Source organism: Hermetia illucens, chromosome 3 (genome assembly GCF_905115235.1).
Source record: "Hermetia illucens chromosome 3, iHerIll2.2.curated.20191125, whole genome shotgun sequence".
Lineage (NCBI taxonomy): Eukaryota > Metazoa > Arthropoda > Insecta > Diptera > Stratiomyidae > Hermetia > Hermetia illucens.
This window is the reverse complement of record NC_051851.1, coordinates 4,973,956-4,991,679: the sequence shown is the minus strand read 5'-3', so window position 1 is coordinate 4,991,679 and position 17,724 is coordinate 4,973,956.

The following is a 17,724-nucleotide window of genomic DNA, read 5'->3' as shown; positions in this document are numbered from 1 at the left end:
CGCATCTTTAACATAAATATAGTTTACATCAGTAAGGACAGGAGACAGGATATCCGCCAAGAGATCCAAGGTGATACTCTTTGGGAAAATATCATCGGATGAAGACGGAACCACGGGTCCTTCGGAGCCAAGAAAAGTGAACGCGTCGTCTCCTCGAAAGAACCGAGGAGTCGAATCAAGATCAAGCATCACTCGAAGGGAGAAGGCCAAAGACTACAATGGAGCCGCAGCAACAACAACAACAACAACATCATCAACATCAAGAACACCATCAAAAACAACAACAACCCCAAGGAGAAAGTGCATCTCCCACCGAGTCCAGCACATCTCGGGTGCATTTTTTAACGTCTCCTTGAAAATACCCTAATTCTCAACGTTGACAAATTCAAATTTCCCCAGCGGCAGGTGAAATTTCTGGGCCATTCTATCACCCCTGACGGCATTCTACCTTGCTTAGGTTCTTGGGCATGGTAAACTTCGATCGTTCCCTGCCCAAAGCCGCTCACCACCTGGCATTTCTTAACGCCTTCCTGTCTGCTCTTAAGACCAACTATTCACGGGAGCTTGTATGGTTTCCAGAAACTGTCCAAGCATTTGAAAGCAGCAAGCAACAACTGGTAGATGCTGCTCTTCATTGGGTTTCTTCGCAAAACAATTGGATCCCGCTTAACGGAATTACAGCGCCCATGATCATGAAAGTGATCAAAGGGTAGTATAGGTCCCAGGGCGAAACATGGATAGGTACCCACAATGGAGCATAAAACCTGGCAACAGCTCTATTACCAAACCCTATCTTCACCTCCACGTGGTGGAGCTCTTTCTTAACGAAAAGTTGCAGACGGAGAAGGATGAAGGCGAGTCTACCGCGCCTAAAAATGGGACAAATTGGGTTGGATAGGGCTGACAACCTTACACGGCCAAGAACTTATTACGAAGCCACAACAGGAGCCTCGGATTAGACTGATAACACAACGACGAACTCGGCAACGGCAACGGAATAGCGATTTGCGCATTTTCTCATGGAACGTGCGCTCTCTGTACAGAGATGAAACTGATGAGCAGCTAGCTGATACCCTGTCCCAATATAGGGCTGATGTAACAGCGTTTCAGGAAATGCGTTGGTCCTGGAGAAGAACCACTACACCATATATTATAGTGGCCATCTAGTAAACCATGTGCTCGGAGTAGGTTTCTTAGTCAGCCAAAAAATGAAACCTGCTGTTATCCGCTTTCAAAGCCGATAACAGCAAAAGCTAACAGCTATGCACTCTGCGCTTGCGAGGCAAGTTTAGAAATATAAGCCTCATAAACGTTCACGCCCCTACAGAGGAGACTGCAGAGTCAGAGAAGGATACCTTCTACGAGGCAGTAGAACGAACCCTCGAAGCCTGTCTCAGATATGATACCAAAATCATGCTTGGGGATTTTAACAGCCAAGTAGGGAAGGGGCCCGTATTCAGGCGATACGTTGGCTCCAATAGCTTACATCAAAATACAAATGATAACGAACTGCGGATTATGCAATTAGCAGGGTCACACGAAATGGTTGTTGGAAGTGCCTGGTTTGCGCGGAATGCGGTCCACAAACATACGTGGGCCTCTCCAGACGGGACCACTTTCAACCAAATTGACCACGTGTTGATCGAACGCCGCAGCCTCTCAGCCTTGATGAATGTCAGAAAATATAGGGGGGCCAATATAGACTCGGATCGCTATCTCGTTGGCATGGTGCTCCGAGCTCGAATGACAATACCACCTAGAATCCCCTCTGACAATCAGGTGAGAGTGAACACTGAAGCCATCCACAACACAACCCTCCGCGACACCTATAAGAGGGAAATGGATGCCGCAATAACCGCAGTCAACAGAGGACCTGGAGATGAAGCATCAACAAACGATCTTCACAATCACCTGAAGAACGTTATCATGGATACGGCCACAAACATACTTGGCCCCAGCCGCAAAAGGAGTCGGAACGGCTGGTTTGACGATGAATGTAAGCTAGCAATGGAACGGAAGAATGCCGCATACCGAGTAATGTTGCATTCTCAAAGAACGCGGGCACGCGCAGAGACTTATCACGAACTCCGTCGAGCGGAGAAACGACTTCACAGACGGAAAAAGGAAGCCTGGGAGAACCAACAAGTCTGTGAACTAGAAAAGTACAGGGAGCAACCGCACCAGGCATAGAAGGCGGAAGTTTTACCAACAAGTCAGCAGGATGAAACCTTATACACCTCGATTCTCATTCTGCCGAGACAAAGAGGGAAATCTGATTTCCGACAGAATGGGCATATTAGAGCGATGGATTGAGTACTTTGATGAGCTACTGAACAACCAGAACATCGGCGAGTTGGAGGTCCCGCCAACTGAAGACGACGGCCACATACTGCCACCACCAAGTTTAGGAGAAACAGTCCGTGCAATTCATCGGCTAAAAAATCATAAGTCGCCAGGAGCCGATGGAATTACAGCCGAATTGGTTAAATATGGAGGCGACCAGTTACACAAAGTGGTTCATCAACTTGTGCTCAAGGTATGGGACAGCGAATCAATGCCTGACGATTGGCAACGAGGCATTATCTGTCTCATACATAAAAAGGGAGATATCACACAGTGCAGCAATTATAGAGGTATCACGTTGCTGAGTACCATCTATAAGATATTCTCCACTATCTTGCTAGGCCGGATAGCCCCATACGCTCAGAACATCATTGGCCCATACCAAAGAGGCTTCACTCCAGGCAAATCAGCAACAGATCAGATTTTCTCTGTGCGGCAAGCGATGGAAAAACTGTTGGAATGTGGACAACAGTTGCACTATCTGTTCATCGACTTTAAAGCCACCTATGATAGCATAGCCAGGGTAAAACTGTACACGACCATGAGATAATTGGGTATCCCGACGAAATTAATAAGACTGACTAGGCTGACCCTGACCAATGTGCGAGGCCAGATAAAAGCAACAGGATCACTCTCAAGACCATTCGACATCAACAACGGTTTACGACAAGGGGATGCCCTATCATGCGTCCTCTTTAACCTGGCCCTCGAGAAAGTGATCCGTGACGCTGAGGTAAATGCAAGAGGTACGATCCTCTTCAAGTCCACCCAACTACTGGCCTATGCTGACGATATCGACATCATGGGAAGAACCACCCAAGATGTACAAACTGCCTTCATCCAGATCGAGCAGGCGGTAATCGGCGCGAGATCTTGGGCTGCACATCAATGAAGGCAAGGCAAAATATATGGTGGCAACGTCAGCACCGAAGACGAATCAACCAACAACATCAAACCGCACTGGTCAAACACAAACACGAACAAGAATAAGGATAGGAGAATACAACTTTGAGACCGTTGACAATTTCTCCTATCTAGGGTCGAAAATCATAACCGATAACAACTACGATGATGAAATCCGCGCACGGTTGTTGTCAGCCAACAGAGCCTATTTCAACTTACAAAGACTGTTCCGCTCGAAACGTCTCACCATAGGGTCAAAGCTCTTACTGTACAAGACTATGATCTTGCCAGTCCTCATGTATTCCTCGGAAAATTGGGTTCTTAGCAAGAAAAATTGCGAACTCTTGGCCGCGTTCGAGAGAAGAATCCTCCGAAGAATTTTTGGCCCCCTACATGAGGATGGACGATTTCCGTAGCCTACACAATGACGAAATCTATGAACGATACCATGACCGTCCGGTTGTGGATAAAATCCGGCTCAATAGGTTACGGTGGGCGGATCACTTAATCCGTATGGATGAGGATGATCCCACCCGGAAAGTCTATAAGGGCAATATCTATGGTAGAAAAAGAAAACGGGGCAGACCCTGCCTAAGGTGGACCGATGGTGTATGTCAGGACCCCAGACAGCTTTTAAGGATATCGAATTGGTGGACCTCGGCGCAAAACCGGGATGTCTGGAGTTCCTTATTAAGGCAGGCCTAGACCAGATACCGGTTGTTGCGGCGTTGATGATGATAATGTTTGTTTTTACTTAAAATGCCCATAAATCATGGGTTCTAACTGCCAGACAATTTACTGACAACCGATCCCTCGCGAAAAACTATTCCTTTATTCCACAAGGACGGAAAATCACTCGTCACCAGTAATTAATCTTGTGCATCGTGGTATGCCTTCGCCGAGCCACCATTAGCGTTGAAACTGAATTATTGGGAAGATGCCACTCGATTCTCGCCTTTTCTCGCCATAGTTCTTATTAATTCTCAGTCTGGGCACACAAAAAAATTACCGGCTGATTCTTCTTTTTCTCAGCCTTTGTGCCGTTCACAAGCGGGATTGGATGTTTTAAATTTGCTCAAGTATTTGGCGGTTAGATATGTTCATATTGTAGGAAGATGCCGAACGACAAAAAACCTAACATGAAACGCTCACCTGAATTTCACTTCCGGTAGCGAGCCACTGTCTCTGCGAGCCCGTTCACCAGAAACGGCGCTCTTACCTTCTAAATGTCCGCTTCACATGTTCCGCGCTGACGAAACGACGGTAGCAGTGAACCAATAGCACCTTTTCCATATCCGAAATTGCAATTCTACCGTTGCTATTGTTCCGCTTTCGTCGGACCGGTTGCTACTTTTTCTTTGTCTTCCGGAAAGTCTTCCTCATCTGAACTTTCATTTCTTATCCAAAAATCAGCTGGAGCCTCTCACCCCTGGCTCGCCCCTCGCAGGCACCTTTTCACTGCTCTCCTTTTTATTCGTCTATTGCCTCACGACCCCTCGAATAAGAAACACTCCCACACCAGGCTGGCATATTGCTTAAATTCTTCTCTCAACAACGGATACTAACTTAACACCAGAATTCAGAAGTTCCTCAGCTATTCCAAATCCTCAGCTTTCTCCCGGATAACAATTTTCATGACCCTTTTCACAAACCTGCGACACTCCGAAAAATTACTGTCACCATCCACTCTTCGCTCGTGAAGTTGACAGTTCACCGGCCGTTAATAAGCTGTCCACCATGAACAGGGCCTGATGCCGCTTTGATCGGCTTTGCACTTCTAGAGTAATGCGTCGAAATTTAAGGTAATTGCACATTATAGAATGCATTATTTGATCAAATTAATGCCGAAAAAGGCGAATGAAATCCCGCTCCCGTCGCAGAGACATGGCCACTACAATGTCCAAGACGAAACGAAATGGTCTGTAAGTAGAAAAAGCATATATAATGCACATGGTCGTAAGATTCACTGTTACGGTGGTACAATGGCTTTCAATAAGTTTTGGGTGGTGGTTACGTCCTGTGTTAGGATCGAGGTCCGTTTGACTTATCTACGCATCTTCCCTTGTCGATTATTAATCTTCCTGAAATTGGTGGGGTTTAGCAGGGAATCTCTTCCATGGAACTCCCAGGAGCCAAGATATTGTTATTATGTCGACAGCTGAGTAGTGACATGGGTGAAGATGTAGCCCCAAACGGCGCATTTTTAATCCACGCCAGCCCCCTGTGTGGAGTTGCCAAATCTCCCATCAGGCGCGTCCCTTCGTGCGGATAAGGGAATGCTCGGCGAATGTGTCATGGGCATGCACATGCACGTATCCGGAGATGTGTGTGTATGGGCATGCTTATGCGCAGGCCGGGTAGGTGGGAAGTAAACGCCCACCTGTGGATAAAAATTGGCTATGGGAAGGACACCCAGAAATTAAACCAAATATGGAAGAGGAGAAAAGTAGTTTTTTTTACGGTGCAGGGCTTCGGAAACCCAGTGCCGGCGGTTTTTGGGAGTGAGCAAGCGGGCTCCCGGCCGTCGATATCCAACGACCGCAGTGTCAGTAGTGGGAAACTTGGCTACTGTGGCATCTAATGCTACAAGAGATAATGGTGGAGTGGAAATTAGGTCCACACCGGATCCCTTTAGGAGGAGTTCGAAGCTTGGGAGATCACCACCGAGAACAATGGTTCTTTTTGGTAGTCGAGATTCGTCGCGGGACTCTGAAAGAAATACGAATAGTCCCTTAATCGAGATCATTCCTTATGGCGCAAGGCGCGAAAGCAAACGGGAACATACCGGAATGGCGTTCGTTACACTTGGGGAACGAATAAATGAATTGTGCGAGTTCATCAAGGAGAGGCGGAATATCCACCAAAATATTCGAGCCTTGATAAGAGGCATTAAATTGTCTTACCTCAAGGCACTCAAAGAAAAGGATTCCCAAGCGTCAGGTGGCAAGGTCACAAGGGAAACGCAGGTGATGCCTCCCCATGATAAGGCAGGCGGGAAGACAGGAAAACGGGCTAGAGACGGTACCAGCAAGCCTCTAGGACCACAGCAAGTCCCGAAGAAGAAAAAAACCTCTTCACCAAAGAAGGCGGAGCCGGCGAGAGTACCCGCGAAAGTCGGTAATCTTACGATTGCAGCCACAACACCTACAAAAATGGAAGAAACCAACGCCCGGAGGCCCGAACAATGGACTAAGGTGAGCAACAAGAGAAAAAAGGACAAAAAGAAGCTCCGCCCGGAAATAATAATTATTTCCAAGAAGGGAAATATGTCCTATGCCGACATCCTCCGAAAGGTGAAGTCAGACCCGGAATTGAAGGATTTGGGGGATAGTGTGAGCCGGATCAGGCGAACACAGAGAGGGGATCTGATGCTGGAGTTAAGTAAATCCGCCGACAAGTCGGCTGATAACTTCCGCGGGAAGGTGGAAAGTGTACTTGGAGAGGAAGCTGAGGTAAGAGCTCGGAAACAAGAGATAATGGTTGAATGCAAGGACCTAGATGAAGTCACCTCACGGGAGGACATCTGTGCTGCGCCAAAGCAGCAGTTCAACCTTGGCGATATAGACCAGAGTGCCATAAAAAGGATGAAGAAGGCATATGGTGGCACACAGACCGCTATTATTAGTTTGCCGGCGGAATCAGCTATTAAGTTAATTACCGCGGGCAAGGTAAGAGTAGGTTGGGTCGTGTGCAGGCTCAGGGAGTAAATATCTCTAAAGAGATGCTTCAGATGCCTCGATTTCGGCCATTTTGCGGCTGTTCTGTTGGATTCATTTGCGGAGCTGGACATCGTGCTGGCCAACGTTGGATGCGTGCCCACCTTTCGAGGAAGAGGGTCGGGTTCGATTGTTGACCTGACGTTTGTTAGCACTTCACTGGTGAGGGAGATGGCTTGGCAAATGAGTGAGCACTACACCCACAGTGACCACCAGGCCATCTTCTTCCGCATTGGGAACCGGGGAAGCAGTCAACGACGCTCTGGAGGTGGAAAGGCTAAGGCGGTTGGCTGGTCTATCGGAGCTTTCGACGAGGAGACATTCCTGGCCGCATTGGAGGGAGCCCATGATCCGGATGGAACAGAGGTGGAAAGGGTCACACAGCTGTCTCAGCGTGTAACCGAAGCATGCGACGCTACGATGCCACGACGGCGTTTGCACCACGGCAAGAGGCCAAACTACTGGTGGAACACGGAGATCGCTGCCTTGAGATCCTCTTGTCTCCGAGCGAGGAGACTTTCCCACAGGACAAGGGGAAGGCCGGAGCACCAGTAGCGTGAGGAGGAATACAGGGATCTGCGAAGCAACCTTAAGAAGGCCATTCGGAGAAGCAAGCGGGAATGCTACCAGAAGCTCAGCATGGAGGCTAATACGAAGCCGTGGGGTACAGCCTACCAAGTTGTAATGAAGAAGATCCGCGGGCGAAAATCACCTCAGGTGACATGCCCACGGCTCTTGTTGCAAATAATTACAACTCTTTTCCCGCAGCAGAAGCAGGACGAAAGAGGACCCCAACTGGCAGCTCAGCAGGACGTCTTCTCGATCCCTGATGTTACCGAAGAGGAACTTTAGGAAATCTGCAGACGTATTGGGGATAGCAAGGCTCCGGGATTGGACGGAATTCCGAACAGGGCTCTGAAGGTGGCGGTCAAGGCCAGACCAAGGTGGTTCGCAAGCACATTCGAATCGTGCATGGCGGAAGGAGTGTTTCCCGCCCAGTGGAAGAGGCAGAAGTTGGTCTTGCTACCGAAGCCCCGAAAACCACCCGGCGTGCCCTCTTCATATCGCCCTATTTGTCTTTTAGACACCATGGGGAAGATGTTGGAGAGGGTGATATACAACAGGCTGCTCCCATTCATCGAGCTTGCGGGTGGTCTTTCAGAGCGGCAATATGGGTTTCGCCGAGCCCGTTCTACGGTCGATGCAGTAGCAAAGGTCGTGGAATTGGCTCGAAATGCAATGGCCATGGGCAAATGCTGTGCTCTGGTGACGCTGGACGTCAAAAATGCTTTTAACTCAACCAACTGGGGCTGGATTAAAGGCGTTTTGGCCAAACTGGGTGTTCCTAGCTACTTGGCTCGGCTCATCGAGAGTTACTTTTCGGACAGGCTTCTCTGGTACGAGACGGACGACGGGCCGAAGGAGTACATTGTGACAGCAGGTGTGCCTTAAGGTTCTGTATTGGGACCGCTGCTGTGGAACATAATGTACGACGGAGTGCTTGGCCTTCGCGTGCCGGGGGAGACAACGCTGATTGGTTTTGCGGACGACTTGGCGGTAGTTGCAATTGCAAAGCATCCCGAGGACGTGGAGCTTTATGCAAATGAAGCCATTCATACCATCAAGTCATGGTTACGAATGGTCAAGCTGGACCTGGCGGACGAAAAGACGGAGGCGGTCTTCATTACCAACCGTAGGAAGAACAACACGGTTACCATCCAGGTTGGTAATCGTGAGGTCGTCTCAAAATCGGTTGTCAAATACCTGGGGGTGATGATCGATGCCAAGCTGAGTTTCAAGGGAGACTTGGATTATGCGCGAGAGAAGGCAGCAAATGCCAGCTCATCCCTTGCAAGGATGATGCCTAACGTGGGAGGACCGAAGTATAGTCGCAGGCTACTCATCGCGGGAGTGGTGAGGTCGATCCTGCTATACGCGGCCCCTGTCTGGGCGGGAGCGTTGAACCACGCTGTCAGCCGGAGGAAGATATGTTCGGCATACCGGCCAATATCGCTAAGGGTGTGTAGCGCATTTAGGACGGCGTCGACGGAGGCAGTGTGTGTTATCGCAGGAATGATCCCTATAGATCTTCTAGCGAGCGAGGCACACTGGCTCTACGAAAAACGGAAGGCAAATCCAGTCGAGGTGAATGCGGATTTCCGAAAAGCCATCAGGAGAGAGTTGTGTGGCAAGTGGCAACAACGATGGGATAACTCCGACAAGGGCAGGTGGACCCATACATTGATCCCGTGTATCGAGAAATGGGTCAACCGAAAGCACGGAGAATTGAATTACCACCTGACACAGTTCCTTACGGGACACGGTGGCTATAGGAAGTACTTGCATCGCTTCAAGTTGGACGAGTCTCCCAACTGTCCTGAATGCGGTGCTACACCCGAGGACCCGGAGCACGTTATGTTCCGTTGTCCCAGATTTCTGCAGCAGAAAAGGAGGTTGAACAGCATCTTAGGGGCGTACATCGAGCCCTCGAACCTGGTGGAAGAGATGCTGAAGTCGGAGGAAAACTGGATGGCGGTAAATGAGGCAGTAGCCGTAGTGCAGACAAAACTCGTGGAGTTGGATCGAGATCGGAAGGCGGCGCGACGGAGACGTGACATGGACGAGCTGGTATAGCGAACCAGAGCCTCCCCCGCGAAGTAATACTTCACGGTGGTCCCGCGGGGAGCGGCGGAAGAGTGGGGGTGGTTTTAGTGGGTGTGAATCCCACACACTGCTGCAACCTGGCGCAGCAGCGTCTTTCTAAGATTTCCACCTCCATCCATAAAAAAAAAAAAAAAAAAAATCCACGCCAGCCCCAACTGACTATACCAGGAGAACCATAGGTGTGATTTCTGGTTGTATTATATATTATTTCATTTCATAATTTTAAACTGACTTCAAAATGCAATTCATGAGGAATGAATTTCAATATGTGACCATAGAAACTCCCATGAAAGAGACCGCTTCCATCTTTTTGGTTTCTTCTGGTTTTCTTGAATCCAGAGAGGACCTACTGACACTAAAACTTTTCCAGGCAACTTCTCAACTTTAAAAGAGTTGAACTTGCACATTGGACGTACACTTTATACGTATGTCCATAAAGAAACGTGCAAGTTAGTGGAACACTTGTTGCTTACTACCCGATGAGCACTTGTTCACAAATGGAGAATAAATTCACCCCCAAAGGCCGAGATTCACCCTGATATGCTAAGCAACGTCTCCTACACCTACAATATAGTGCCATAAAGTTAACAGCAATCCCGAACAATTCTCCCAACTTGTCGTAGAAATTCCTAACATTCCCAACCCATTGGAATTCCTGAGGCTACAAATTTGCTGAAGAGTAAGTTGTTAAGTGTTGTTGGTTGTGACAACTACGAACTTCCCTGGTCGCTGGATCCAGAATGGATGATTCTCGTCTGGGGTTAACTTTATGAGTTGTTCTTGAAGGCTATGAAAAACTCATAAAGACCAAACTCACTTTTCATTCTGCTGTGGTGGAGGGAGGGATGGAATGGACTCACTCCTCTTCTGGTGCTAGAATGAATGGTATACGGTTTTCGCACATACGGAAAATTCAAGAGGATGTTGGAATGTAGGAAATTTTCAAGTAATTCCCTAATTGTTTCTCGGCATGGATATTACTTGGGAAGTCAGAGATTATGAAATGGATCTTTGAATGGTGGCGTCCGTAGATATTAGAAATGTAGTTAAGTCTAGTTTATGGGGATGTTTTGGGTTGAACGTGTAACTTGTGGAATGCAGGCGCTTCGGATGATTGACATGGTTTCTGCTCTGGGGTTCAGGAACTGGTTAATGCGACCACGCTCACCCCAACAAACCCACCATAAAAACCCTTCCAACATTACCAAAATTGACATTGAAATCATTTCACTTTCAAACAGGATACATCCATCACTCATGGACAGAAAATCAGTCTTCATAAAAAAGCATGACATACATTTATGAAAATGTCCTTCGCATCCATTTTATAGCCCATATCAAATCATCACATCATTAAAACTTACAGCGTGCGCCGAACCCTCATCCTCCCGTCCACCCCATCTGGCTACCAACTACATTGATGTCGAGGACATATCATAATCGAATCCGTATTCATGAGTTTCCCAACACAAAAACTGAGTGTCTGAGAGTGCCACACTGACAATGGGACGAACGAGAGGAGAATCTGCAAGGGGGTTGGGTGCTGACACCTCGGAAGGATGAAGAGAATGAAAGGAGATACGATGAAGGGGTGAGAACAACAGAAACACCAACAATTTCACGCATTAACTCTTGCAATCCTTCTCATTGTGTTGGCCGTGTAATAGATGACATTCTTCATCCATCCTTAGTGCTTCTCCTCCCACCCCCATCCACTTGCGTCGTCCTTCACCACGGCAACCACTTGGAGCTTATTGACTAAATAGACTGAACAGTTGGGAAGTTCTTATGCTTGATTTTATCTTGGCAATGAACTGGATGCATTTGTGGGCCACAGGAATTTATTTTCGGGGAAAATGCTTTGGTCCAATTATTTGGATAAATTTCATTTAAAGGCGGAGCCTTCTTCGATATTTCAAAGTGAATTTCAAAAGTTAAAGCTGTGCTGAAGCGCATCTTTAAATCATGGATATTTGAACTTGTGGGTCTAGCCTTTGGGGGCTTAAAAAGATCAATGATCAAAGGAATACTATGACGTCACTACCTTGTCGATTGAGAAACAATCAAATCAAGCGGAGGAACTGAATCTCAATATTTGGGATATCTGGATCGCTAGAAGCAGTACGATTTGCCCTCATAGTCAGAGTGGTAAGAAATTACAGACTTCGAATTCACCCGCGATCATGGGTGGATCATGTCGTGGTTCAGGCGCGGATTTCGGAGGTCTTACCACATGCATGTCCCCCACGAAGAAATCTGTAGAAGGCATGCTTTTCAACTCAATGGAAAGCTTGCACTTAGTGCCTACGGCGAAGACAGTCAGAAGGGAGAAACTGGAAATCCGACTATGGCCGGCTCGTCCGCGGTACTACACCCTAAATGTGTCCGCAAAGGGAAACCACTAAGGAGGTGATACTACAGGCGAATCTTGCCTGTCAGAATCTTCACCTTCAGTTTTACTGGGATGAGCGGAAAAAAGGGTAGGTGGTGGGATGGACGTCATTGGTTTAACACCGGTCTGTGGAAATGGACCCAAGTGGCTCGGACACGGTGAACTTGGGAAGGTTCCAAGCCGGCGGCAAAAAAAGGCACTGCGAAGGAAGATGAAGCACCTGGGGAGTGAGAACATGCACGTGGCAATACTACTAGGTTCGGTAATGTCCAGAGAAGTCTGACGTAAGGAGCGGAATCTTTAGCGGAAGATGGGGATAAACTAGTAATTCCGGTGAGACCCACACTGGAAGCACCAGACTCTTTTCTCAGCGGTAATGTGCAGGGCTCTCCTCGCATTCCATGGGGATTAGGACCTGTGTGCCGAGAGGTGATCAAATCAACGAGAGAAATCTCAACGAAGTTGGTCCCTCCCATGACACTAAGGCGGGAATGAAAAGGACGTATGCGCAAGCTTCAACCTCAGTTCTGACTGCAGTCGTGGAAGTTTCCTCCAAGGATGGCAAAATGTCAGAGGGACAATTGACCAACCTCCGAGAATGCTTGTGGAAAAAAATGCTGCAGCCTGGAACGAAGCTATGATTAACAATCAAGGGTTTTGCAATGAGCTTCTCTATTTGGAGTACACTGATGAGGCTGCGTTAAAGGGGCCCCAGCAGGTAATCCCGGCTTGGAGTTGTGGCGGTCGGCCCAAGTTCACTATTGTGAACATTGAGCTTCGCAGGACTGAATATGTCAGATGTTGAGTGAACAGAATCCGGGCATGGACTTCGAACACTGAAGGAAAAAGTTCATGAATGCTAGGAAGGACCAATCTTCAAAAACGGGAGGGTTTCAGCTTGGTATTCGAACTGGACCAAAAGAATCTGAATGTGCTTAGGGAAAATTACCATATGGTGCTCCACTTTTTTCTAGATCGATTGAAATTCGATCATATCTGGAAACTGTAGTGCTCCCGACTCCATTCTCCTGTTGCGCGCAAGCTTACCAAGTTCAACTTTTGTAAGAGGAACTTGGAAGGTATAAACTTAGCCGGCAACCAGCTGGGTTCCGCTCCTTTCTCCATTAAGGTATGACCAAGCACTCAACACCAGCGTAGGTCCACTGCCTCCAACCTGCATGATTTACCAACTTGATCGCCAAATGTCTAAATTCCCGGCAAGAAATACATACCATTTACACTGATTTCGCTGAAACCATCGGCACTGTAAATTACAAGATACTTTTATCTAAACTCTCGCGTCTAAGCGTTCCCATACCACTTGTTCTATGGCTTGCCTCTTACCGCTCCAACCGATCCTGCCGCGTCTCTTTTGTCGGATGCACTTCCCGCTCTTTCTCCCCTCTCCTCTGGTGTTCCACAGGGATCTATGCTGGCCCTTTGTTATTTTTATTTTTTATAAACGACCTAAGAACGAAACTCACAGCGTATATATAAGAAGATCGCTTAATGTTCGAAACGAGACTCCTCTAGAACATATTGTGAGGAAAAGGAAGGCGAAAGAGAGACTTCAAGGCTGTGCAGAGTCATTAAAAAGGGAAGAGTTGGCCGAATTGGTCTCTATTGGGAAACCTGATGGTACTTTCACGAGCTCCAGACTGGAATCAGTACAGACCCCCTTGGAAGTACACCATCCGGCAGAACGGGTGGCAGAAGTGAAAAGGGGCACAGTTCACGATTCTTGCAACCTCTTCAGACAGATCAGCTTGACTTCATTCTTGCTGAACGGTTTGGAGGGACTGTTTGAGCATCACATTCGTGGGAAGGCACTTAGGACGCACTCAATTGATGAAAACCAACATGCTTACCAGCGTTGAAAGTCATATGAGGCTGCTCTTCTTTCTTTGATTTCAAAGGGAGAGGATGCATTTCTGCATCTCAGGGTACATGACCGATCCCTGGAGGCAATCAAACGTTGGAATTGCCATATCAACTACAAATTTGACCACATACCATACCTATATACGTGCACAGGGAAAAGCCGAGGAAAGACACTTCGTGGATGACATCGGGTGGAAAACTTGCCAAGGTCTCCGAAGGCATCTTGGAGGCCTTAGAAGCGGAAAGGACTGGATCAGCTGAAACTGGACCTAGACCTATGTCTTCCAGAGTTCTTTGTGGTTGTGGACCGGAGCTAGCCGCTAGACTAGTGAAGTACTGTGAGAGGAGGGTGTTACTACTTCTCCTCGGCTGCGATGCCAACTCCCTTCACAAAGTCTGGGGTACCTTCAAAGGAGCGGTGACATCAGGAGTGAACTGGAACTAGAAACAGTGGTGGAAAACTTCGGCAAAGTCGTCATTGACGCATATGAGGTCAGCTGAACGGCTGCTGGAATAGGAATTTAGCCTAAGTAGAATAGGAACAGAGGTGCGAAAATGTTCAACCGGGGGACTGGCCGAGGTACAAAAATTCACTAACTGCGTATTGCAATGCGATTAGGGAAGCAAGACGGAATAACTTTAGGGAATTCAGCTATCCAAAGCTATAGCTGACGGATGTATTACTGGCTGCCATAGAAACAAATGAAAAAGCGCCGTGCGCGTTTTTGGCTATTGAAGGATTATTCGATAACACATCGTACATAGAGATAGGATGCCCTGAACCCCAAGCGGGGAAACCCCCTGACTTTCTGGATGGACAAATAGAAGTACCGAGTGGTACAAATTCTATTGTCATGAACACTACTCAAGGCTGTCCGTAGGGCGGGGTACTACCACCGCTTATATGGAGTATGGTAGTGGACGAACTTCTGGACGAGCTAACAAATACTGGAATATCAGTCTACGGTTATGCTGACGAAATTGTTTTAATCTATAAGGGCAAATATGTGTGGCATATGGCTATGTGATAGTATCCAAACAGGGTTAAGGGTTATTAGGTCCTGGTGCAGGAAGGCGGGGCTGCGTATCAATCCAGCAAAAACCACTATTCTTCCATTTACTAGAAAGCGTAGGCTTAATCACCTGAGAGCCATAAGGATACATGGCATGGAGGTGAAACGAGAAACAGAGGTTAAATATTTGGCAATTTTGTTTGGGCAGAAAGAACTGAACTCAGCATACAAGCCAGGGAATTGCACAAACTCCAAAGACTGGCTTGCCTGAGTGTTTGGGGCAACTATACTGGGGGAGCCTTCCAGGAATGGAATGGTCCAATGTTCTTATTGGGGGTTACGAACCCAAGCGCATAAAGGATTGTTTAAATCTCACCAAGAAGAACCTCCGAATCATAGTGGGAATTCTCATTGGTTACTGCCGACTAAATTATCACCTAGGAAGCTACGTTTTATAGCGAATAGTACCTCTGCAATGAGAAGAGATACTCTACCAGATATAGAGTGGCCGAGCGTGAGAACGGCGGATCCCAAAAAACATCAGCTTGGCGGATCCTGACTGCAATCTTCGACAAACCGTGCAATTTTACAGTCAGCTATTAGTTGTCTGGAATTTCTTATTAAGGTAGGCCTAGATCGGATACCGGTTGTTGCGCCGTTGATGATGATTAGTGGTTGCGAATGACCTGCCGACAGAAAACGCCGGATCATTCCTGGTGGAATAAAGGATCATGCAATCGATGAAGCAGTTTGCGGGGCATTTATTACGTGTTACCCAATGAAATTCAGTCACAACCACATTACACCTAGGGTGCTGCCTTTAGTCCATCAGACGTTAAAAGGATCAACGATCAAAAGAATACTATGACGTCACATTGTCGATTGAGAAACATTGAAATCAGGTGGAGAAACTGAATCTCAATATTTGGGAGCTATCAGACAACCCGCATTTACAAGGATATGATTTAAAAGTTATCTGGATCTACTAGAAACAGGGCGGTCCGGTCTGATTATGCTTCAGGTTAAAGTTGCATAATTCGGCTAGTCCTCACACGACCTCCGTGTGGTGGCCGCTGGAAACCGTTTTCGGGCGGGCCAAGAGTGTTTAGGCCGGGCTCATCCAACTGACGAGGATCTGCTTGTCTGCTGGTCATGTGTTAGGAATCTGGCGAGGGGATGGACTGAAGCAACAGCCCGGGGATCGTCCTCCCTCCACCGGAGAAGGTGCTAATAGGACCCCAAGCCAAGGTAGAACAGCATACGCCGAGGGCTGCGTGACCAATGGGGATCCAGGTCTTTAGTATGCGAACTCTGAATACCTTGGGCACCTTCAGTTTCAAATAAAACCCTTACCCTGGTGGCCGGGCCAGCCAGGGTGGACATTCTTCCCGGACTACTCGTGGGACCAAGACATGGGCTCAATTATCAAAAAAAACAAAAACGGCGATAGAAGAGGAGGCGATGATGCCAGGCGCATCATCGGAGGACGAGCTGCTGGCCTCCAGCCAGGAGACAGTGGCGGTCGAGAGCAATACACTCGGTGCCAGCCGTAGCACCGTTGTGCTGAAACCAACTGCAGGGACCTACCGGAGCGAGGCGTTAGACGGACTAGTGGCTTTCATCCTGGAACCCACTGCCGTCAAGCTGAGTGTAGCGAGAACCAGACATAGTACTCCTGACCCGAAGCCCTCAGCGTCGGGAGATCCCTTGAAAGCGAAAACCGACAAGAATGTCGGTCGCCGGAAACGGTAAGAAGCGGAGGTCCACGGGTGTCCTGCTCAAGAGCCTGTACCAGAAGGCCATGCATATTCTCAGCAAGATTGCTAAGAATAAGGAGGCCGGTACTGTCGACGAGCAGGATGAAAAAGACCTCGCTAAATACCAGGCGATTGTTGATGAATACAATAGCAAACGCCTGGCGAAGCCCATCGCTCTAAAGCGCAATCGATCTCAAGACGAGGTCGAACAAGATAAGAAGCGGAGCAGAGTGGGCAAGAGCGCACACACTAAACAACATCTGAAGGAAATTGTACAGCAACCGTCACGCGCGGGCCACGTACTGCGAAGCCCCCTTCAGCGATGTGACCAGGAGTCACTTACGTGTGGCGCTGGCGGATGGCAATTCTGCTAGCGGCAAACTAACGCTGGAGGTGTGGACCAGTGTTGAGGCTAGGCCGTCGGGCATGCTCTATGAGCATCTCCTGGAGAACGGAGGCAAACACCCGGGACTCACCCCCCACTTTGATTCATCTCAGTTGGTCCGTGGGTTCCACGTAATAGCTTGCATGGACCAGTTCTCTAAGGACTTTCTCGGTTCGTGTGTCGCTAAGATCAGCGACGCCTGGGAGGGCGTTAAGCTCAAGATCATCCCTTACGACGAGATTTCCAAGAGACCGGTCACTCGAATCTGGTTGCCGAAGATCCGCATGGAGAAGGACAAGCTCGTTCATTCATAACCCCGGGATTCCCATGGACGACTGGGTTTTTATCAAGGAGGAGGAACCTCGCATAAACAGCCACTCCTGGAGGCACTGAAAAAGACCGATTATAAAGTGTGGTTCGGAGTCAGGAATGCCAAAGTAAAAGTGTTCCCCTCTGCAAAACCGGACGACGACCTAGACCCAATCGATGCCGCCAACGAGCTGTTGGAGGAGATGACGATCGACGGTCCGACGGGGGCTGACAAACCCCCCCACGCAAGCAGATCATGCTGAGTGCAACGCAGATAAATCTGCAGCACTCGAAGTGCGCCTCGGCTAATCTTTGAGGAAGATATCGACATCGCATTAATACAGGAACTCTGGGTCGGAAG